This window comes from Melospiza melodia, chromosome Z (assembly GCF_035770615.1).
Source record: "Melospiza melodia melodia isolate bMelMel2 chromosome Z, bMelMel2.pri, whole genome shotgun sequence".
Lineage (NCBI taxonomy): Eukaryota > Metazoa > Chordata > Aves > Passeriformes > Passerellidae > Melospiza > Melospiza melodia.
Genome location: NC_086226.1, coordinates 73,853,893 through 73,879,350, shown reverse-complemented (window position 1 = coordinate 73,879,350; position 25,458 = coordinate 73,853,893).

Below are 25,458 nucleotides of genomic sequence, written 5' to 3'. Positions count from 1 at the left end.
GGTGGTTTCCTTTGTCATTCTGTCCCCGCATGAATCAATGCTTTTATTAATACTCAGATTCTGGGCTTTTCATAGAAGAGGTGTCCTTCACAGTATATTGAGAACTTAAAATCAGGTGTTTTATCTCTATAGCTGTGTTAGTAAGAAAGTCTGGTCTAAACAAGTGACTAAATAGAAGACCTTAGCATATTAAAGTATTATATTGCAGTCCCACTTAAGAAACTTCAGCCTGATCCCTTTTGCAGTGCTTTGAAGTGTGTGTTGAAGTTTGAGTTCTATTAATTTGACTCCTCTTGATGTTTCATATAGCTGCTTTTTTCCTTACCTGTCCTTACCATCAGCAGAAGAAAATATTTTTAGAAAGAGAGATGTAGAAGTCAAATTTTAATTCGTTTGCACAATAATAAGAAAGAAGCAGAAGTAACCTTGTAATTTTGCAGACCCTAATCTGCAAAAAATCAAATAAAACTAGAAACAAATTTTAATTCATAGCTTTGCATTGGTTTTTATATTTTGTCCATTTAATTTTTTAAAAATTATTATTCCCATAAATTTGAAATATTCTTATTGGAAACTGGATTATAAGGAATTTATCAATAATTTCCTGTACATTTGCATATGTATTCCAATTATTAAATTTAACAGAAAGTTGTTAGGGCAGGAACAAAGAGTTATGGAAATATACCAACATACCACTTGTGCATATTAGCAGAAAATACCAAAATCCCAGAATTCTCAGCAATTATTTTGTGAAAATAGACAGGCATCTAAGACATTGACCAGCAGTTCAAAGAAGCACAGGAACTGCTGATGGGTGAAGTATTCTCTCCAGCTTTTTAGTGTAAGGGTCACAGTGGTGCAAAGCAGCTTGTACAGGGCTGCTGACACAGGAGCCATCTCCAGGCAGGAAAGACATATCCTGTGGGTAAAAATATGCAGCCCATTTGGGCTATCTGCTGCGTGATTTCCTCTACAGCAGAAAAATTAAGGTGGCTTGCAGCTCAAACTGGCCTTTAGTGAGCTTTAACCTGACTTTGAATGGATTGTGCTGAGTAGGTGTTTACACACATATGTGACATTGCACGACTGCAGCAGCAGGAAATGAAGCTGGGCCTCTGCAGGGGCTCCAAATGACATCAGAACTGCCTTCTGCACAGAGGCATAGACCTCACAACTGCCAATCTCCACAGCAGTAAAGATTATGGAGCTGCACAAAAACTTGCTCCAAATGCTTCTTTAGGCAGTCCCTGGGTCTTACCAAACTTCATGTCAGGAGCAACCCAGATGATTGGAGTACGGAGCACAGTGCTGTTTTCCAACTCAGCACCACAGACACCAAATAACCTGAAAGTCACTAAAGACTTCAGAGCAAGAGCACAGACCTTGATGGAAAGCTGGCCATTTATATAGTCAATTTTTTATTTATACTAAAGTTCTCACATGTTAACTTCTGCTTCTTTTTTGAAGACTGGTAAACAGTCTTGTTTACCAGTCTTGTTTACCAGTTTTCAAAACAAACATTTTTTTTTCTGCAGGAGCTGTGTGTAATGTGGACCTATAATTTTTTCTAAGCTGCAAGAAGCTTCAAAGAAGAATCACAGTTCAACAACAAATTATCTTTTCCGCAATACTTTCCCAATCCCAGCCAATTAATAGATAATTCAGCATAAGAATATCAACACAAAGCACAGATAGCAGCAGAGTACATCTTTGAAGAGATTAAAAAACCCATATTTCTCTGAAAGTATAATTAAAATCTTAAATTTTTACAATTATGTGTATGATATGTATGCACAGTACCCTAATAGGTTAGGAAAGCCAATTAATATTTGAATTTTTACTTGATACTCCTTCATACTTTATCAATATTACTTTGTTACAATGACTGAGCTCCAAACAGCTTCTATGTAAATTGTACGTGGAAGGATATGAGTGACAAGTATTTTATTTACCTAGGCTTTTCTAATGGTTTATGTCCTTCAATGTAACTTTGCCCTCCTATCTCACCATAAGGAAAACTCTTCTGACATTGCTTTTTGTATTGACTTTATGTCTCTGTTCTTCAACTCCCTATACCACTTGCATGTATTTTTTCAGATTCCTGTAGTCTCTGATACCCTCTTTTTCTCTGAGCTTACCACCCATGTATGACTGTATGAGGTCTTATGACTGTAATTCAACAGATATCAGCATGTTATTGACATAGTTCCTATAACAGTGTGTATCTAAGTCTATACCTTCCTTCTCCTATATTATCATCTCTATCTTGATAGCAGAAATAAAGACAGTGGGGGCAAATGAGAACTCATTTGTATTCATTCCTGAAAATTAACCTTGCTGTTGTTTTCAAATCAGTTGTTACTTTCTTATACAGTATCTGTCACTTTCCAGTACAAATTTGTTTCCTTACCATTGTCATTTTGTTTGGAGGAAATTCTGCTTCTTTTTCCTCAATTTTACTGTGCACTCTGTTAAAACCAGGTAGGTATGGTAATGGCTTTGGACCAGCATCAAAACAACTCCATGTAACATCATTTCCCATTCTGTTCCCAGTGGTTTCCTATTTTCTCTGAGATAACTCAGTTCTTTTATGACAACATCTTTACACAAACACTCCTAGAAAATGTGTATTATGTTCCTGCTCTATGAGAAATACACCTTTGTTTACAAAATTTCCATTGTATTGCCCATTTAATTACTATTCCATATTACAACCTTGATGAGTGATTTTTGCAGTATGGAAAGAGACATGCTTAGTAATTACTTCAGTAGGAATGGAAAAGTTATGATAGCCAGGGTGAAATAAAATACACCAAAACCAATTTTGACTATATCAAAATGTTCCATATCTTTGAGGTTAAATATTTACCTCTGATAAGGCCATCAGTATTGTGCTCTGATATAGTTTTATTTTGAATTGAGTACGCTGTATTGAAAGATAAATATTCCAATGATTATTCATTGCATTTTGGGATGAAACCTATGCTTTCCTGCAAAATGCTTAAACTCTGTAGAAGCAGCGTTCTCTGACAGAAAACCATCCCATGGGGGAATTTCTTAAGAGCTCAGCCCATTACCAAATATTGAGCTGCAGTAATTAATTTCCTTGTCTTTCCCCTAATTTGGCTTTTAAATGTAGGACTTCAAGGCTAATGCAACCACCAACTTATTGGTGGTTCCAGTGAATGCAGCTGTTGCTGGTTTGGACAGCTGTGGAGGCAACTACTGGCTGAATGATGATCTTCTGTATGAGCTGGTAAAATATGCTTATCATTTCACCACTACCTTGATGCCTTAATTAGAACATGTTTTTATTTATGTGTATGCTCAGTAGAGTTGTCAAATTACAGACTGTAGCAATGCACTGGTTTTAATCTCCGCAGACTGCTTTATTATTATTTGTTTTTATTTGCATCTGCTCACATATTTCATTTTCTGAGAAGCTTTTTGCCCTAAGCTACTTAAAGAAAATGCTAATTTGCTGTGGCCCTAATCCTGCTTTTGATTAAACCTCATTTAAACAGCTTTATTTATACTGCTCTGTTGCATATTGCTTTCTATTTTTTGTGGAGTTTTGTCATAATCTTTCATATTTCCTCACTATAAAGGTTTGTGATTATAAGACTAATTTTTACATTTGCCTCTTTTTGAAGGACTCTGAATGCCTTTTAGTTGTTTTGTTTAGGATCAGACTTTTCTCAGAGAGGAAATTAATAGTAATTTCTGGACTGAATTCTGTTGTTATTTATTGATTGTGTATTTCACCAGCTTAACAGTCATTTTTTGGTGACCAATGGCATTGACCAAAGCTCTGTCTCAAACCATTGTTTAAGTAGCACTCATTAACTGTATTTGATAGTGTTCGCTTTTTACTTTGCAATTTTTCCCTTTCTTGCTTATTTCTGTTTCAAATACATCTATTAGGAAGGACCAGGGTGGCCTGGGGAACTGGACAAGCAATGTGCTAAATCTGGCAGTCGGGCTGACTGTGCCATACCTAGCCTGAGGAAGATAGATGTGGCAGCCAGAAAGCTGGGAAATAGCAGGAAATAAAGCAAAATGCTGCAGGCTTATTGTGGAGGTTGTGGATCACAAAGGAGGTTTTATTAGAGGAGGAAACATTAGAAGAAAGTGTGATGTATGGAGAGAACTCTGTAATCGAGCATTGGACATTATGTCATCTGTAGAGGAAAAGTGGAAAAGGCTTGAAATTGGAGCTGGATAATGATAAATCTGTTGTGAGGATCCCAAGAAGGGAAGGGTAGAATGCAGAGCTGCTAAACCAGTAAGGCAGAGACACACAGAGAAGAGGACAGTAGAAAGCTTTGTACTGGCCATCGTACTAAAGGAGTTTTTTATGCAAATGTTGGGATGAGAACTCAATGAAATGGGTATTCTTATTATGTATGATGAATACAGAGAAAGACGAGAATACTCTAGAATTTGTCATGCTAGTGCCCTAAGGATTTTTTCTGTTTTTTATTAAAGATAATTTCTCCATTAAAATATAGTTTCATTTAATCTACAGCATTGGCTCATCTAGCAATAGATTTAAGGGGCTGTTATGACCCCCTCCCCCACCCCCCGAAGGAAAGGGTGGCTCGGGTTCTTTTTAAAAGGTCCCCAGGGGCAGATTAAAGTGAAACTGCACTGAACAGCTAAGTTTTATACATATTTATATGTACACATATATACACACACACACACACACACACACATACACACACACACACACACATATATGTAGGGTTTACTGTACAACAATTTGGCTGCAATGGATAGGAAGTATGTTGCCATTTTGGTTATTATAATCTATAGTAATATAGAAATATAAAAATATAAAAATTTAGATGCTTTCTTTATTACCTCTAGAAATGCAGCAATATCAAAGTATATTGATGTCACTTAAGAAAATACATAAGGAAAAGAAAAGAAGAAAGAGAAAGAAAGGATAAAAGTAGATAGAGAAGAAAGATATCATCACCCATAGATGTAGTAAGGAACCTTGGTTGTTATAATTTCAGTCTTCATTGGTGGAACTGATGTTTGCTGTCCGGATCTGCCAGAAATGAAGGAAGCTACCAAAACATAGATTTCAATGGGTTAATATATTGTTAGGTGGGGACATCCTGGTTCTTCCCCTGGGCAGGAGGGGAGTTTTACACTGAGGATCATGTGCAGTCTGGTGAAAGGTCCCAGAAGTGAGTCTGGGGGTGCATGGAGGGGGCCTTAAAAGACACGGCAGCTGTCTCTCACCTCAAGTGAGGTTGAGCCAGTTATGCCCCATCAGAAGGGATGAAAACCCTCAGGCTAATGTTCAATTTTCCTGATAACCTTCTCCAGTGGGGAGGAGGATTTTTCACCTGAGAAGATCGTTTAAGGGAAGACACTTACGTGAGAAAAAACACTATCTCACCTTCACAGGGTCTGCATCTTACTAACCTTCTCCCTTACCTGGCTCAAACCCAGCTTGCAGCCCCCGGTGGTGGGTGCTCACCCTCTCTGCAGGTGGGCAGTTACTTTGCCAACCTGGTCTCAGAGGTGCACCCACCGCTTTTGCAAATGTTCAGTTGTGAGTATTAAAATATTAACATTTCAGTCTCCAACAGGGGGAAATGGAAATTTGTCGGGCAAAATCTCACCTTTTCTAGAGAACCAAAAAATTTAAAATAGAGACGTCTTACATTAGGATTTTTTCTTGTGTTTTCAAATCAAAATATGTTTCTAAAAAGCCACTTACAGATCCTGATGTGCTGGATTTTGTGAATGTTTGCTGTTCTCCTACTAAAGACTGCACAGAGAGAAAGAGGCAATGTTCCACAGCCACAATCTTGCCAGAAGCCCTCCAAATGCTGAAGGAATTACAGGTAGTCAGGAACTCTGGGGAAAGGGCAGTTCTCTGCCTTAATATTTGAATGCCACACTGAAAGCAAGTCCTGGTACTGGAAATGCAGAATGGATGGTTCAGCTGTTTGCAAGTAGGAGTAAGTGGTAGTTTAATGTATGGATCTGTATCACCATGGGAATCTGAGATTTCAATCAACTGTTAACTGCAACTCAGATTCTGTGGAACAATATGTCACACTGTGTAATATTACCATAAAAATATACTAGGTATATATATAATATTATTGTGTAATCAAGTAATCTTGATTACTTACTGTAATCAAGAAGTATTTTGTAATAGACATTTTTGAAAAACATAGTGATTTCTAACATAATATTTAACGCTATCTGATCTTTGAATTGTTTTCTGCTGTAATTGAAGGTAGAACAGGTACCAGGTTGAGCAAATATAAATACTGTCCATTAAAATCTGAGCTCAAATTAGAACTTATTCTAACAACAGACTAGAATTTAGTTCCATGCATGTCATGTTTGAGTACTATCTGTGCAGATCCTGTTCTCTTCATTTAGTTGCCATCTATGGTCATAAGCACTATTTTAGAGTGCTTATTGTTTTCACAACTACTTGAGTTTAACAACAGAAGTAGCAAAATAGGAACGCAGTTAATTTCATTTGAGAGTCTGGATACGTTCATTTACATGTGACATTTTTGTTACACTAAAAATATATTTTGCAAATTCCTTTTGTATAAATAATATTATTATGATTTAAGACCTTTCTTTTGGGCTTTTGCATGCTGCAAAATTCATGATAAAAAGAAAGCAATAAGTATTCAAAGTCTAAAATTGAAAAATCATGCAGATAAAGAACATTCATGTTACTAGTGTTAAGTGCATATTCTGAGTAATCTGTCGTATAAGTGGATATAAGTGGATAACATCCACTCAGCTTGCACCAAACCTGGTACAGAGGTGATCTGTTTCTTAGTCTTCTAGTATCCTAAAAATAGCTGCCCATTAGGTGCTCCAGCATGATGAGAAGAAGTTGATGTCAAAGAGAGACATGGCAGTGCAATGCACACAGCCTATTAGCTTACTTTTTGCTCAATTTTTATTATATAGACATGTGAGAGTTGAGAACCATTGTTGAATGAAGAATTTCAGTCTGAGGTATTGATATTCCACAGAAATCTTTCCAGAAGACTTTTCATCATTTGGTTCATGACAAACTGCCAGTATTCAGCGGTTCCTGACAGATGCCAAATGTGTTGTTATGGAAAAATGGGCTGTTATGTTGTTATCAAGGTCACACATTGTATGTGTACACATATTAACAAAGCCATGGCTTGCTTCAGCTGGATCTTGGATAGACAGGTTTGAAAGAAACAAATTCAGAAGTTGTGGTATCTCAGCAGGTTCCCTCTCTCAGCCTTGGCTTGAAAGACATAAGTCTATTTGTAGACAAGAAAATTAAAAGCTTTTTGTACTTTTTATAAGAAGACAGAAATTCTAGTAGTCTTGTTTCAACACTATTTGTGAGCACTAAAATTCCTGTAAACTCAGAGAAGTAAAATCATGCAGCTTTATGTACAGTATTTTCAGCATTACGTCACACTACTGCAACAGTGTGCACAAAACCACCTTTTATTTGCCTGCAGAGCTTATTAACATTAGTGGAGTTCACAAATGTAGACATGAATGACTACACCAGTCAAATGAATCCAATCAGTGTTTGCAAACTGATATCTCACAATTTAGATTTAACTAGGCAGTGGTAAAAGGGTCAAAGTAGGATTAAAGTTGGCTGTGATTATTTTAAGTCCTGCTGTTGGAATTCATTGCTTCAGCTCACAGTACTTTAAGCCGTGTGTTGAGATTCATCTACCCAGAACTGGTACATGCAGAGAACAGTAAACATATTTTAGTCAGCCAGAATGGAGGTTAAGGTCTAGTTGGAAAGGTCTAGATCTGCTTGAACAATTGTTTCCTTACAGGCACTTGAAATATTGGGAAACAAAAACATGTTACTTTGAACTATGGCCTCATGGGAACAAAAGGTTCTTGGAACACAGAAGGATTTATGAGTAGTAGTAGCAGCCTGTCAATACCTAATCTGAGGTACATTTCCAGGTAGTAAAACTCACAGACTGAAGGTTTTTCTGCTGGAACTAAACATTAAAATTCATTTATTTGAATGGAAAATAAATTGTGTTTCCTTTTTGGAGGATATTCAGTTTTCCTTAGTGGTGCACTTGGGAGACCTCAGTGCATGAACCAAACACTCAGCTACAGGTGTCATGTGGTGGTTAGATCACGTCCCTGTCAGTATTAGGATGTATTTATGCAGCCCAGTGGAAGGTGGCAGACAAACCTCTCACCTAAACCCTCTTTCAAAGTAGTTGAAACTTTTGCTTGGAATATATGAAACAATATTAAACTAGTCAGGGACATCTATGTCAGCTTGATAAGCAGGCTTACAGGGTGGAAAAGAAAGATTTTCAGCTCCATCATTTTATCCAGCTGCAGAAGTGAAATTTTCATTTGTGATCTAGGTACCATGAGTTCAAAGCACACACCTGAAAGCACCTCTCAGATAGGATGAGGCTGTATTATGTTGAAATAAAATAAATTACAATTGTAATAATTTGAAGTGTTAGGATAGATAGCATATTAAAATTGGGCTATTTTTCATCTTTTGATTGAAATTAAAAATAAATATTATTTTAAATCCAGTACATTCTTGGTATGTAAGAAAAATTGAGTATGCTTGAAATACTGTGTGACATTTTCTATTCAGCTTCTACTTATTTTCTCTACTTAAATGTTTGATTTTTATTTTTGGCTGTTTTTGCTTTAGTTATTTTTTTAAATTTCATTTTCTTGACCAGTTAAACAAATTCTCTTGTGGAGAATTTTTTGTTCAATTTGATTTTCCTATCTCCTGTATGGTCCTAGAAGTATCCAAAAAATGAGAGATATTGGGAAGACTTTTACCTCTGAGTTCCAGTTTACTCTCTTCATTCAGATATTAAAAGAAAATCATTGTAGAGACCCAGGTTTTCCTTCCAGAAGCATGAAAATATAAATTGAAGAATGGCAGTGAATCATTATACTGTGCTTGGTGACATCACATACCACATCAAAGTGGGATATAACTCTTGCTATATTTTAAAATTGGACATTAAGATAAAATATGGAGGCAGGAAAGCACAGGAGTATAATCAGGAATGTTATAACATTTAATGAGAACTAACCAACCTCTGCTTTTTAAAATTATTATTATTTTTAGCAGAAGTTTGACAGAGGAAGCAATTCGAGATACTTCTCAAATATAGCTTATGACTCCTGTGTGAGCGTAGCATAACGAGCCCTGTCAGCATAGTCACACTTCTCACTTGTGTTCTATTTATTTTTTTAAAAGTATTATCATGGTTGCAAGGGCTGGTATTTCACAGTCCACAGATTGAGAATGGCATAGAGCACTAACACATTACTTGGATGACCCACATTCAGTTTGCAGCCCAAGAGTGGCCACTGGCAAATGGTTTACTGTCTCTCTTTCATTTGCAAATTTGTAATAGGAGAGAATAGCACTCCACAACCACAGCCCACTTAGGAAAGAAGTCAGGTTTGTTAAAGCATTATGCTAGGTAAGGTTTCTATAAAAAAATTTATACAAGAAGACACATGCATGTATCCTCTTAATCTGTAAATACATGTGCTTTCAATTTATTCAGGAGAAAATATTTGTTTTCTTTTCTGCAGAACTCCAATTAGAAATATGATTATTGTTACAGGACTATTTTCAAATAGCTGTTGTTGTATCAGTGCCCAAGGAAACTTAATTTTCCAGATTTTTTTCTTCCTATTTATGACAGAAAAAACAGTATGCAACTCAATAGTTGAGTTACTATTTTGGAATGTGAGCATTAGCAATCTTGAACTGATTGTATTTTATTTGGTATTTTAAGTATTGAGTATTATAAAATATTAAATTGTACACTGACAAAAACAATGCATTTTCTGACATATGTAATCCTTAGCTTTGAGTAAGGTACTGTCTTGCTTTTCTGTCCAGGTACACTTTAAAGTCCAAACAACAACAGTCAACAACATGTATCTGTAGGGTGCATGCCACAAGTATTTTGCAATTTTCTGCATACTCTACCAATTTTTATATTTTATATTTGCAAGTTTTATGTTGTGTAAATGCATTGTGTCCTTCAGTTGAAAGAATGAGGCTGAAAACATAGGTGAAATACCATGCATTTAAGACAAATATTTCAGTGTCAGTATCTCAAAAAGAAAATGTATAATTTCTAGTGTTTACCACATCTAATGTAACAAAGATAGATACTGAATATTTTTATCTAAAAACATTTAAATAAAGTCTTACTCAATTGCACTTTCTTAATTCAGATATCTAGCAATTTGTTTAAAAAAAGTCAATAGCCTCTCTTTACATTTCTGAAAAGATTAAAAACAAGAAACTATGTCTAAAGGTTATTATACATCACCATAATCAGTCAATTCTTACCAAACATTTGTTAATCTTGCTTGAAGCTTTATTATAATGAAAAAACCTAAGACTTGCTCCTCACAGATGATGCGGGTAAGATACATTGTTGCTCTCTGTCTTACATTATTTCTTCCAGAAAATTAAGCAATTTTCAGTAGTTTTCCCAGTCTCAACAGTAATGAGTGAGAATAGAGGCAGCATCTCACTGGTGCTGTGCTCACTGATGGAGAAAGAAGGTTCATTAGGGATCCAGTTATGGCAAATTTAGGAGGCACTTAGAGCAGATAGAATACTCCCGCTGACAAATCAAGACTAGAGTCTGAATCGGCTCTGCAGGGGTAAAACTTCAGCTTAATAGCACCCTTTGGCATTAGCAAATTATTTTGATAACATAGTGCCTGCAAACCCTGTTTCCTTATTTGGTTCAATTTGCCCATTTCAGTCTCTTTCACATTCATGGTTCTGAGGAGCTAATTCTTTTTTGTAATTGAGATTGAAAATAAAAAACCCAAACACCAAGCAGCCAACCAAAAGCCAAGCCTGCTTTCTCATTATCTACTGGTGGTCTTCATGTGGGAATGATGGGATCTGATTAAAAATACTTTTTTCTCACAGAGAACTCCTATAACAGATGGCAGATATTTAACATTGGATAATAAAGTGCAAAGAAGAGCAGGTGGAAGGAAATACAATAAGTTTTCCTCGACTGGACTGTAGTGTGCCTAATTTCTGGAATGTAGGCCCTGAGCTAATCCTGAATTTCTGGATATTAATTCTGTGGTTTCATGGGTGGGAATTTTTGATATTATCAATCTTTGCAGATGGAGAGCATGATGTTAGGACTATTTGCCATTAAGGTTTTTAAGCCCATGATTTCAGGAATGGAAAAAAAAATTATATGAGTGCTCTCTTTCACATGTACTTTGACCAATGTTTTTTAACTGAATTAAAAAAAGAGGATTTGCTGATACAGAGTTTAAATTAGGGACTATTGTTCAACATTCTATTTCACTTCTGTCACTGAAATATATAATTTTGTTTTCCAGACATGGACATCTAAACCCACTATAGCTGAAGTGCACAATTTATGTAGCCTGAGTTGTATTTTCTATAAGGTTAAGTGTGACTCATTGGAAACATCTAAATCCTGGGTGGTGATTCACCAAAGGAGTGAATTACTGCTTTTGGATACAGGGTGACCAAGGTAGGTCATCAAAGATAAGCACAAAAAAGAGAACAAACAGATGACTCATAGTATTGAGAGCAAAACACAAGAATCATTCAGAATTTCGTGATCAGTTTAACAATGCTTCTTGTGAGAAAACAAAACAGATCTTTCATGTCAGCTGCTTTTTCCGCCACTTCCTTAGGCACTACATAGGAGGGGAAAGAAATCGAGAGTAATCTCAAGTGAGAAAGGGAAGATGATGGAATAGAGGGATGGATGAAAACCAAAAGAAAGTGGGTAGTCTTGGAAATTATAAAGTTGCTATCAACAAAGTACTTGCAAGAATAGTTTCTGTATGTGATATGTTTTTTCTGCTGATGCAGTTTACAGTGGAGTAATAAAAACTTTGATACACTCTTCTAGAACAAAAACACTTATGTGGAAATCTTTTCATTACAGCTTTATGTTGTTTGAGATAATCTATGAATTTCTTCCTGCATTGGAATTGTTAAACAGTTACCTTATGTTTCCCAAAACGACCTACATTTTTAAAAATGTTTGGACTGATGAAACTGTTGCTGCAATTCCGGCTTGCCTCCAGAGGTTAAGGTGAAAGATAATTATCTTAACATTGAAAATATACAAAAATATTAACTATGCTCTCAGGCTGAAGGCAGGTCTTCTCTGTCTGTAAATACCTAAGTTGATATGGAACAATGAACCAATGTCTGCATGACATGAAATGTCTGCATGTCCAAGGGTTATTGCTCTTGGCCTCCAAAACTGTCTTTGCAAGTGCCTGTCTGAGTACTTATGTCTGGTATAATTTGCTCTTCTGGAAAAATAAGATCAACAGAAGTGCCTGAATATGGGTGTAGATTAAGTATTTGTGGATTTTCCAAAGACAAGAGGTTTAGTACTCTGTATAACATAAAAAGGACTCATGCCCTGAACTGAAGCTTATTCTGGTGAAATAAATATTAATGAGGTAAACAGGCATGGACATAATCTTCCTCACTAACACATAGTTAAGAAGTCCGTGAATTTCATCACTCCACCTCTATAACATATCTTTTCAGCAATTTCTGAAATGTCTGGAAAACATTTGCTGTGTTCATAACCAATATTACAAACTGATATTCTTAAGAGCTTGCTCTTCCACAGCCCTCTCTTGAGTCTATGACTGCTTTGACTTCTGAAGGATAATGAATTAGAGCTACAACATAGACAAAAAATCAAAACACAAATTCATTTGCAGCATCACTGATTGCTGGGTCAGTTCAATTAATGAAAAGGTTATGTGTTGCCGATTGAAAAACCCCAACCAAAATGCAAATTTTTATAGACCTAATTAACATACATCAGCCTTGTTCTCATGTATGAAATGGGAATCAGTTTCTCCCTAATAATTAACCCTGTTGGGACAGAGTTAATAGGAATTCTACGAATCAATAAATCACACAAAGCCTCAGGTAAAAGTACTTTTTCCTATCTTATAAATCTATCCTGATAGTCTTTATAACTTAAGATACGTCCACTGCGAATATGAAGGAAAGTATCTAATCAGAGTGGGAAATTGACTCAATCAGTCTTTGTAGCAGTGAAGCTAAGATTCACAAATATCAAGTCATACAATTAGCAACATTGTTGCCAATTGCCAAATCAGTTATAATTATTGGTTGGTGTAAACTACATATTTTTTACCATAAAACATTCTAATTTATGTTTCTGACTATAAACACATGAGGCATTATTTCAAGAAAATTAATAGCTTTTAAAACAACAGTAAATAACATGTTTTATTTAAAGCCATTGACTTTAAATAAAGGGCTCTGTTTAATTACATTTAAGAATGCTGGGATTCTTACTGCTTATGATACAAAATGGTTACCAAAGGCTTGCAATTGCCGATGGTCTAAGTAGAATTTTCTAACAACACATTCAGTTATAGAACGAAGGGAGAATTTCTACTGCATTTCAATCAAGAATTATTTTTTTTAGTGAATGGAAAAGGTGCATATCACAACATTTTTATTCTTTTCCTGCTTTGAATTTTTTCATCAAGACAGGCAGTCTGACTTATTTCAAAATAAGATTAACCCAACAGAGCAGACAGAACAAAGATAAACTGCAACAGGAAATTTTAGGTATCATTACGACTTTAGTGTGTTCAGGTTTTTTGACGTGGCCAAACTGGTGCAGAATTTTTTGTTTAGAACTGAGTGCACTCAGAGCTGAGGGTGCTTTGTGGCCAGAGAAGCATGAGCCCTTGCCATTTGTGCTGGAGCATGCAGCCAGTAAGGATCAGAGTTACTGTCTCCTACCTCCTACACAGATGTTGCCCTAGTTTCTTTATTGTATGGATGACTTGTTATGACTTGGCATTTATTGTGTGAAGCTCTTTTCTAATGTCACATATTTGAGGTACTTGACTCTTTGTTGTCTTTTTAAAGATATTACGTTCCTTTGAAGCTGTATTAAAACAGAATAGTAAAACTTCAATCATTTCCTCACAAGCTCAATTTATGATCATCACAAGAAGATAAAAATATGTTGTAAGATTCTCTGTTCCCTAAGAAATTGAAATTATCGTATTTCTAAAAGTGCACAATTATTTGTAATTGTATAAAACAGGTTTTACCTAGGTGTGTTTTCTAAATATGATACAGATTTATTTTACCATCATCTTCGTATATTATAACATGAATTAGATAAAGCACACAGTGATCATTAGGGACTGTACTAAAGACCAGAAGGATTATCAACATATTTATTTGATGCTTGCTTTTTGCAAAATGAATAATGGAAAAGCTAATAAAAATATAAAATTTTGGAAGAAATGAAGCTGTAGTATAGCACACCCTCTGTTTACAGTGTGTTGCTGAACATCCTAGCAGGCAGAGGGAGGCAATCAGTGCTGTGTGGTTCTACAGGGGTCACCCATCAGGGTCACCCTGGCTGTCCAGAGGTTAAGGGCTGTGCTGTTCTGTGTGAGGACTGTGATGCTGGTGCTCCTGAGGGCAGAACAAACACTTTGACTGTAGAGCTCTAGCCTAACACTCTTCTGAACATCCAATGGGTGTGTCAGAGATGCGGAAATAAAAATTACTCCCTGCTAGGATGAGCTGCTCATACATGAAAGTAGGTGTTTTATGTTTTGATTTTCAAAGCCAAGAGAAGCTCATTTTCCAGCGGATCAGCCATTACCAAATATATCTGTAATACCCTGAAGTTTCATATTTGCCAATGGTTTTAGTCCAGGCAATTTCCCTGAACACTGGTTGTAGGTTGGACAGCTATGAGGACTTTGGCTGTCTGAAGTTGTCCTGTGTGTAGCCTAATCCACAAGAAGTCCCCTCTCTGAGACTGCTTTTGCTTTGTGTTACAATACAGAGTCATTTACACTTCTGCACACATGCATGGAAAAAGAAAAGCATATTTATATGCATATATTGAAGCTCACATAAACTTGTGCACAAACAACCAGCAAAGACGTGTGTGATAAATGTGCTCACAGCTTCAGTGTGTTTGGAATAATGCCTGCACTACAGCACATGCAGAAATTGGGTTTCAACTAAGAGGTCTGTGAAGTTTCAAAGAAATGCCAGAGTAAAAGCTGGCCAGACACTTTGGAGTGTAAAGAATCAAAGCAGACTGTCATTCGTGTGCAGAAAGAAGAAAAGAAAAAAAAACAAAAAGAAAAAGAGGAACAAAGGGTGCATCTCACTGGGTAAATACTTAATTTAAAAAAGTTTCTCAGTTACACTTTTAAGTGAGATGAACATTAGGCACAGTATGCTCCAAAGGCCAGCTTTAACTAAGAGCCAATTTGTAAAGATCTCTTTCATGTTTTATAACTGTCAAGAAGTTCTTATCACCTTGTAGTCGTTTTGGATTGCCATCCTTAAGTAAAGTGACTTTTTTTCCTTGAAGTCATTTGTGATAAAGAGGAGTCTGATTTTCCATTAGTAGAGTAGTAATTTGAGCATTAGCACAACTCTCTGGAAATGAACAGTGTCATGATGTCATGAAAGCCTGACAGAGAATAGAATCTATAGAACTTCAAACAACAACAACAAAAAAAAAAAAAAAGACGAAAAACAAAGGAAAAAAAGAATGGAGTATGTTTCTACCTCTCACTTTCTCCCCTAGACTATTTGTACAGAGAATGTGTAGAGTTGGGCAATTTATTACTGTGGATTTTGATAAAAGCTTATTTCCAAGAGCCACTTTGAGATTTAGGTTTTGATGTTGCATAATATGAAAAATAATTAGAAATTATTTAGATAAATTATGTTGGGTGGTCTTGAAAAGTCACAAGACATTGAGGTTCTTAAATATTTTTGCATTGTGTTTTCTTTCTCCTTGTATTTCCAGAGTAATTGGCTGAGCAGAAAGGCAAATTGTGCTTGCAAAGAAACTCTGAATAACAACTTCTTTCTTGTGTTTTTAACATTAAAAGTTCTGCAAACTACCCAACCCTATTCACTCTCTTTGCTGGCATTGTTCCTCTGGATATAGGGTTGGAAATAGCTCTGGAACTGGACAATTTTTAATTGTGCTAACGCTGAATGCTATGCATATTTCAAAATCTATTAAGTGTGACATTTTGCAATCCTGACCTTAACTATGCTGTTTTGAGATCAGAAGTTGTGCAGAAACATTTTGCCTCAAGTCAAATAGGGATACACATAAATAAAGGCTGCCAGAGCTCCCAGGCAGGAGTGAGTGGCATAATGCTTCTACTTTTTGTGAGATGCATCTAAGCACTGCTGTCATCTAGCTCTCTGTTGCCCATTTGAGGACATTTTTGCATAGTAATTTCACACTTTACGTTAGCAGGAAATAGGATCTCTCTTCCCTCCACCTCCCTTCCTGCAACAAGGTGCCTCTGGGGTGTGCCAAACCTGGGTGTCTCTGGAAATATGTCACTGTCTGTATGACAGACTATAGCATGTCAGTGCAGTGCTGATTTTAAACACGGACATTTTTCCTGCAAGATCTTTCTTGCTGAGCCAAACTTTCCTTGCTCTTGCCAGTTCAAACCTTAGGGGAATTTAGAGCTGAAGCTGATTAGGATTGATGAACCCTGGTTACACAACAACCCCAAAGGTTATTAGTACCTTTCAGTTGATGGGTATAAAATGTCACATGGTTTCCTTCCTGCAATCTTTTATTGTTTTGTAGATACATGTGAAAAGGGCACTTTTCACTGACATGATTCATTCTGACCAATATTGAATGAAACAATTCACAGTTTTTTGAATGTATGCCAACTGCTTATTGATCAGCTTTCATTAAGACAGATTAAAGATTAAATTAATTTTAAAGAAAGTTGTTGTTGATACTTAGGGAGTGGTCTTCTCTGAGGTTTCAGGCGGGTAACAAAAGGGAAAAACACCATTATTTAATGCTGCTCTTTGTAAAAAATAACTCCTGTGACAAAGCTTTTAAGATACCAATTCTTTTTATGGCTTCCTAGGGTACCTGAGAGAATTTCTTTCATCCCCAGGGGTAAAAATTTGAGTTTACTCACTGGACTACTGTAGAACAAAACTCGTTTTCTTTCACCCCCTACAAAAGAGTTTGCTAAAATTTTTAATAAAAGCAGTAAAGAGCAGTAATAGGACCATGACCAAACTGTCAGAGAGTATCATTTTCTTTTGTGCTTGAAGCCATTAGTGAGGAGAGAGGAGTAGTTACAAACTGATAAGATGTTAAAGTGATGGGCTAGAACTCTGACTGTGTAGTTGGCGCTGTTAATAAAGGCATGAAGAGCAGGAAGATGACTTGCATTGGGACGCCACTTAATGCCCAGTAACACATTTTTCTTCCTTTGCTTCTTAGCTCCTATAATGTAAGGGTTTGTTTGGAAATTAATTAAACTTTCATAGCTGTCAGTGGTTAAAGTAATTTCAGACAACGAAAATATTTCTCTAAGGAAACAAGAGAGCAATTAATGTGGAAGTAATTTTGTAATGAACTATTTTTCAGTTGGAGAGAGCAACTACTGTTGCTAGATTTCAATAAATTCAGTACTGGCTGAATTCTATTGTAGCAGTTACTTTAAAAAGCAATTTGTATCATTGTAGAATATTAGCTTTGATGGAACTATGCTTTCTTACAAGTAAAGAGATGATTTATTTTTACATTTGTAGTTCATAATTACTAGGTTTATTATCTGTAATCCAGGTATGGCCATACCACGTTGATTTTTTATTGTCTGTGCTTTTCTTAGTAGGAGCAAGCATACCTTGGTCCTGAACACATTCTGGCCCCTGAGAATTTTAGTTTTAATGCTGCCACACTGGGAAATGTCACTTTGCTTGTGTCATTACTAACCTGAACTGTACACCATAATTTTAAGTTAGCAATAACTGTAATAACTATGGTAAATTAAACCTACCAATAAAAAAATACCTATATTTTTTGCGTAGATTGGATCAGAAATAGTGAATCGTTCAACTTCCTTAGTTCTGGATTACTTGTCATTACTTGTAAGGAAAAAGGAACCTGTGAACTGCAAAAGGAAATGAAAGAATAAGGAAAAGAGAAATTTCTGGAAAGTTTTGTATTTTTTATGTAGTTTAAAGATGAGATATATCCTTACTGGATTTTAAAACTCTCAGCTTAGAGAAGGTTTTGTGCAGATGAAAATAAATTTAAAAATATGTATTACTGTAGTAATTCGGGGAACCTAAAAATTATTCCTGCTGCATATCAGTGAGTATGCTGGCAGAAGACCTGAAAGATTCAGAGAGAGAAAATTCTGCTTAACTAGATACAATGGTAAATATAATTAACAATGAAAAAATTCCTACTGTAATCAGCTTCTTCTAATTTCCTCCAGTACTGGAGACCTTTATATTTGACAAAAGGCCAAAAAGTACCATCAGCTTTGCAGCAGTCCTATATTCTCAGAGGATTTACACACTATTGTGTTTCACTTCCTCACATCTACCCACTGTGCAAACAAGAACTGCAGGCTGCTATGTAGGTTTATCAATATTCTGTGCTGTCTTGAGTCTCAACCTGCTAGCCAGTGAAGCTCTGTACCATTAAGATTTTCTCCCACATTTGGGATCTTGTCTATGTTGCAAAAGTGCTTTGAAAAATGTTATTTTTCAGCTATTTATTCCCAGCACGTCTGGGAGTGCTCTTGGATATTAGTATAGATGCTAGATGTTACACTGAGCTGTGAAAAGTCTTAGCTTCACACCAAAATGTTCACAATATAAATATTTAATCCATGTAGTATGCTTCACAGGGAAAAATACTGTGAAAATGTTAATTTTAATTTTCATTGTTGGACAGGATGTGTAGCTGTTCATCTATTATGTAAGCAAAATTCAAATTGATGTTATTAATATTTTTTTTATGTAATGAATTTTTAAGAAGCACAACATTTGGCCTTTTTTAATCTCTCTTTAATGGAGTTGTAATTAACAGTAAGATTATTTGATGTGCTATTCTATTTTTGTGCTATAAAGCACCCCAAAGTACTTGGATTAAAGGCAATATAAACTGAAATGATGGTCACACAAAATATCCAAATATTTCAGTCTAATGTAGCAGAACATTGGACACCAAAGAAGACATGAAAACCTGACACTGAACCTTAGCTATTCTCTGTGCCACTTTCATATTTGCTGTTGCACAACTTGAGAAATGTAACTCCCCTTCTAGGTGAATTATTTCTTGTTATTCTGCACAATGTGTAATGCTTTCTGTAATCAAAACATCTCTTTTGATGACATCAGGAAGTACTTTGATGCACTGGTCACACTAAATCAGTGCTCCTTTCCATGGACTTGAGTTGAGTATTATTCCTTTCTTATTTTGGAGGTGGAATTGATGTCGCAGAAAAAATTCAAAATCATCTCTTCGTTATCAGTTGTAGTGAAGGTGACACGTCCCAGAAAGGGGAAAACAGCTGAAGTAGACAGCTGTAGGGTGTGAAGGTGGAGATTGATGGTGAAGATTGATGTGGAGAGGACCTCAGCTCATTGCTGCCAAGATCCATGGGTCCGTGAAGGTCCCTCACTTGGAGCCCGAGGGAGGGGAGCACCACAGGAGCGGCGGCTCTGTGCTTCCCTGCTGTTCAAAACTTCTTCTTGTCCCTACGCTCAGGACATGCTTCTGCTGTCGTCTGCTCTTCAGCACTTTGTCTCAGGTTCTTCATCCTCTACACTGCCTTTTGCCTGAGGAAAAAAAATTTCCTCAGCTGTTTGAGTTTCAGCCTTTTCCCCAAAGAACTCTTAACGCTTGCCTTTTTTTGGCTCCTCACTGTTTCAGTTCTTCCTCTTCAGAGCCCTTTAATTTCCCACCCATATGTGTTTTTACCCTTTTCTTCAGGTAATCTCACATGAAATGCCTTCCAGACTTGTGCTGCTTTAAATATTTCTGTATCAGTCCTGTTCCTCCCTCACTCTCCTCTCCTTCCTTTTTTGTTGGACTGTACAGCTGAGGTATTTGCTGTCCCACTGCTAGATCCAACACTTCTGAATCTCTTTTTAAACTTCTGCTTCTCAATGAAAATCTCTTGCATTGAACTCTGACTTCCCAGCAGATCCTCTGTCTATACAACAATTTGGGGTTAGGGGTGCCTTGGACTGCAGAACTATTTATTTTCTTCTTTGGTCTTCTCTCTTTAGGCAGTTTCTGGTATCACTGAACAACAACAGCAAGCCCATGGCTTGTCATGGGAATCTAACTTCCCTGCATACTCTGCAGTGTTTGAAAAATTAATCACATGAACAGCTGCAGAAGTCACATTAGTGCTCACTAATATGAAACAGAAGGCAATGTACATAGCTCTTCAAAGAGGCTGCAATTATCAGCTAGAGTAAACAATTTGCATAACTTCCCCATAACAAGCCTAGCTCAGTTTTTCTGGAAGTCCCGGCATTGTTCACATGTCATTAAACATACTCGGATTAAAATGGCCTTGCATGCCTTTTGTGGCCATCTTAACACCTTTTTCCTTTCCCTCTGTCTAAATATATCAACAGAAAAGTGAAACATTTAATTATTGAAATCCTTGATACTTTCTGTTTGCTGCTATTGTTTTTTTTTTTCCTCTATCAATTTATTCTTGCATTACCTAAATTGTGGCATTTGCTCTGCAGTTCCAGGAAGGTATACTTACTTACTTAAATAATTCCTTAGTGTCCATCTGAAAAATGCCAGGTGCTGTAAGGGGCAGTTAAAGAAGTGGTTAATTACATGCTGTATGGCACATAACAGGCTAAATGTTGGAAAAACATGTAAACCCTTGCCACCTAGCACTAAAACTGTGCTTTTAGGCTATAGAAATTGGTAATTTTAAAGAAAAGGGGAAGAAAAAGTATAATTTCAAGAAAAACAGTCAAAGTTGGAGAATGTGACATTCAGATAGTCAAGCCTTCCTTATAATTTATAATATGTAATAAGAACCCAAATGGGAATGTAATTTTGTACAGAGTTCTAGCCTACTGTACTTGTCTTTTGTAGTGTGTCAGTGTCTATTAAGTAGCCATTCAGTCTTATTATAATTAATTTATTCACAGATATTTAATAGATATAATGCTCTGATTTTTTCTGTATTATTAAAATTGACTCATTAATAGGAAATTGCCAAAAGTGACACAACAGTGGAGTTTCACCTTTCCATTATATTACCCTGAATAGTTTGAATATTTCATATTACTTTTATTTATAATGCTTGCATAATACTACAGAATACTTCCAAAATACTACATTAAGATCCAAATGAACTCTGCATTTTTCTAAGAAAATGTGATCATTCTCTTAGGATCAAAATGAAATCTAATTATTGGCATAATTGTTTAATTACATGGAATAGTGCTTCTATAAGATCATTACATTTTGTTTAACATGTTGTTAAATTAAGTTCTGAAATATCTTCTCTTGCTGGAAAAAAACCAAAATGTATGGACTAGAAATCATGTAATTTGGGAATGCTATTTCTATGTAATCTTCAGACACCATGGGGAATGACTTGAATACAATTATAAAGTTTGTAGCTATTAATAATATTCAGAGATAATAAAGCGCGTCTGATTAGGATGGACATTCACCATGTGTGCCATGTAGTTCCCTGTGTGAAGAAATGAAAGTAGGAGGAGAAAAAAAACCCATGAAAACATCTCTGTATTTTTCTGACCCAATTTTTACAGCAGGTACAAATGTTAGAATTCAAAATTGTATTTGGAACAGCTCTTAAATCAAATGGCTCTTTTAGGCAACAGTCACAAGCCAAACCTCAGGAATTCCCAAGAGAATATGAGGTACAGCTCAGAGAGAGACAGAGCACTGTAACAGGCTACCCAGAGAAGTTGTGGAGTCTCTTTCTCTGGAGACATTCAAACACAGCCTGACCATGATCCTATGTAATATGCTCTGGGTAAACTGATTTCATCAAGGGGGTTGGTCTAAATGACCTCCAGAGCTCTCTTCAAAATCCCCCCTCTATTTAATTCTCTGAAAGTTTTGAAGAGACACCATGGAGGGACATATTTTACCAGCTTCACTTTTTTGATGTAAAACTGCATCCAAATGTTCACCAGCATGAGCCAGTCCTACCTCAAATAAAATAAAAAGGCTTGTATCACAGGTAGTGATCCGACCAGTTACTCTGCTGAAGAAAGCTGAAAAATCATGTTAGAACCAATATGAATATTTGAAGTTTCAGTGATTAGATGACTCCACAGAAATGATAGAGGAAATATTTCACTTCCCTGTAGGAGCCCATGATGGAAGCTAGGAACTTCTGCATGTGAGAGTGGACCCATGCTGGAAAATTTTGGGGAGAGCTGTCTCCTGTGGGAGGGACCCCATGGTCTCAAGGGGAGGGACTCTCCGGAAACAGCAGAAAAAGGTCTTGGGTGATAACTGACCAAACCATTGTGCCCTGTCTCCCTGTGCTCTCAGTGGGAAAGAGGGAGGGGCTGGGGGAAAAGTGGTGTTTTTCAGGTCTTATTTTACTTTTCATTTTCCTCCTCTGACTCTCTTAGTAACAAATTCAATTTGTACCTTTAAGTTGAGCCTGTTTTGCCCTTGAAGGGCTTTCTCCCAGTCTCTATCTCAGCCCATGAGCCCTGCATAAATTTTTTTATTTTCTCTGCCCACCTCTGGCAGGGGAGAGTGAGCAAGCAGCTTTGTGGGTGCCTGGCATTTGGCCAGTGTCAAACCATGACAAGGGTAAGGTAAGGTACCATGGCTGTTAGATTTTATCATATTAGTCTGAATATGAAATTAGTGTGATAAGACAACTGTCAAAGCTGAAACTTATTTAGAATTACTTAGAACTGGAGTTGAATTAATAAACTCACAGTTTCATAGCTGCCTAAACCCTTTCTCCCTAATGCTAAAATTTATAAGTGAAGAGGTTGCTCCATTAAGTTATTTTGTCATCAAAAGTGGGATCTCATACTTAAAACTGCTCTTTTGTCTCTTGATTTATGTGTCCTGCTATAATTCTGCACAGCAGTTCTAAGGCACCTCTTTCATGCTTGCATCAAAATTCCAATCAGAATGTTTTTGCACTTCAGAAATGCTACAGGGCCAGGCATGGGCTCCTGCAGAATTACTATGGCTGTACAACACATTCACCTTGAAGCCTTTTGTATCTGGTCACAGCACAAAAAAAAGGTGGAATGGGCAGCAGGCAAAGTTTCAAGGCAAAGATTCGAGAACTGTGTTTTGTCATCAGGTCTTGCTTTTCTCACTGCTATTGTATAACTTGCATTTGGATATTTTTAAAGTTTAATGATAACCACTACTTTTAGTTTGCTTACTACCCTGTTGGTATGCTGAACTCTTCAGTCATGGAGTTAATGGACAATTCTTCAAGAAATTAAGCCCTCTGTATTTAGATTGGAAGTGTCTGCTTCAAAACATGAAGACCTAAAGTTGCCAAGGTACAGCAAGACAGAAAAACAGTGTGAAAATCAGGTCCTAAGAACCCTCTGCCCTAGTGTTGGTAAGTCAGATGTGTAACATTGAGTCAGCCAAAGCAAGAGAGTGCTACCGAGGGAGTAAGCTGTACAGTGTCAAGCTAAACAACTTAAAGTTTTCTAAATGACAAAATTGTTGGGTTTTATAGACCTGTATTTAAATAGAAATTTTAAAAATTTCAAAGGGGTTTTGCATGTTTTGACTTTTTGGCAAACCTGAAAGCTCTTGGATGTTTAAAGGACATCTCAAACGAGAAATTATCTAACCACAGTATAATAAAACCATTCAGGGGCGTTGCTAATCCTCAGTGACCTTTTTCTCCCCATGAGTTGTCAACCTTTACATAAGTAGGAAAAAAGAAAACATTAAATCATAGTATGAATCAGAGTATTTCTGAGTATGAGAACAATGCAAGAAAACATTTAGAAGTAAGAAGAATGCAGATATGAAGCACAAATATTCCACCTTAATCAGCCACTGCAAAGTGAAAGTATAACCTCTTCTGAAAATGTGTTTATCTGTCTGGCTATTAGTGTCTGATAGCAGCTTATATAATCACCAGACATTTTCCCTGAAAAATGGATGAAGTTAAATGAAGCCTTCCTTGGAGTCAGCCATCCTTCACTGGCATGCTGCTCAAAGAGTGTATTAGCTATAGATTGAAAGTGATGTACTGCTTTTCAAATGACAGAAGTTTCTCAGCTAGTTCCTTTGAAAGAAAAATTAAGACAGATTAATATTCTAGCAGTCTATAAAAAGGGCATAAAACTAGAAAGTGTCTGAAGCACTGACAGAAACAACATATACCATTTTCATTCTAGCACGAGTTAGGAAGTCTTTTGTGCTGTGAAATAACTATTTTTATACAGAGTTACTTATCACTAAAATACTATGTTTTCTGTTCCTGACTTCCCACTGTTTATTATGTTTCTTCAAGGACCCCCAAATTCTTTCTTCTGAAAGTATAAAGAGTAGAAGGGAAAGAAAACTACTTAAAATTAAGTTTGAAACCATAAATCTATATTAATACAGCCAGAAGGATTTTAGGCATTTGAATTCCTTTCATTTTACTAGAATTTAGGATGTGGTGCTACTGAAAGTGTGGGCTTCGTAGAATAATTGGATGGCTTGAATTGAAAGAGACTTAAAGATAATCTAGTTCCTATCCCGTGCTTCATGTGTTTTACTGTTCATGAAAATTAATAATACAGTATTTTTATGGTTGGTCTGTCATGAATTGTACATCATTCAGTGTTTAACAAAAATTAGTATTGTGCCTGAGGGTTTTACAGGAAGCTGGTGGCGTAATAACAATCCTGAACTTCTGAGTATTTGACTGAGAAACAGTCTCAACAAGAAGGAGATGAGAAATAGTCAAGAGAGTGGGCGAAAATACATAAGATGGTAGCACATTTGGGAAGAAGTACATAACTTAATTGATAGCAAAATGTATTGAATCTTTGCTGTCACACAGTTGTTCATGCTAGACTAATAGTTTTATTCACCTGTTAACTTGCCTCTGTTACTGTGTTGTATTTTATTGAATCTGAATGAAGTCATATTTATGCCTTAGATCAACAAAAAATCGCATCAAGACTTGTAGACAAGATGTCTTTGCAGGTGAATTGAGGACAAATGTATACTGAAGGGGCCATTAGTATCTGCTTTCTTGTACTTCTCTTTAGTACTCTCCAGTACTCAATGAACACTTGATGCCATCTTTCTTGGCACTAATATTTTCCATTAAATCTCCAGGGTGACAGAGTTGCTTCTTTTATGCTGTGCTCTCTGTTCCCAGGTCCTCTCTTGCAGTCCAAACTTTCAGATGCCAGCGTCTAGTCCTCGGTATTTATTTCCCTGGCAGCCAGCATTAAATGATTTCAGCCTTTAGAGAGGAAGGCCAGACTGGAGCAATTAAAGAAAGCATTTCTGTGAGGTGGTGGTGCATTACCAGTCTTGTTAGGTA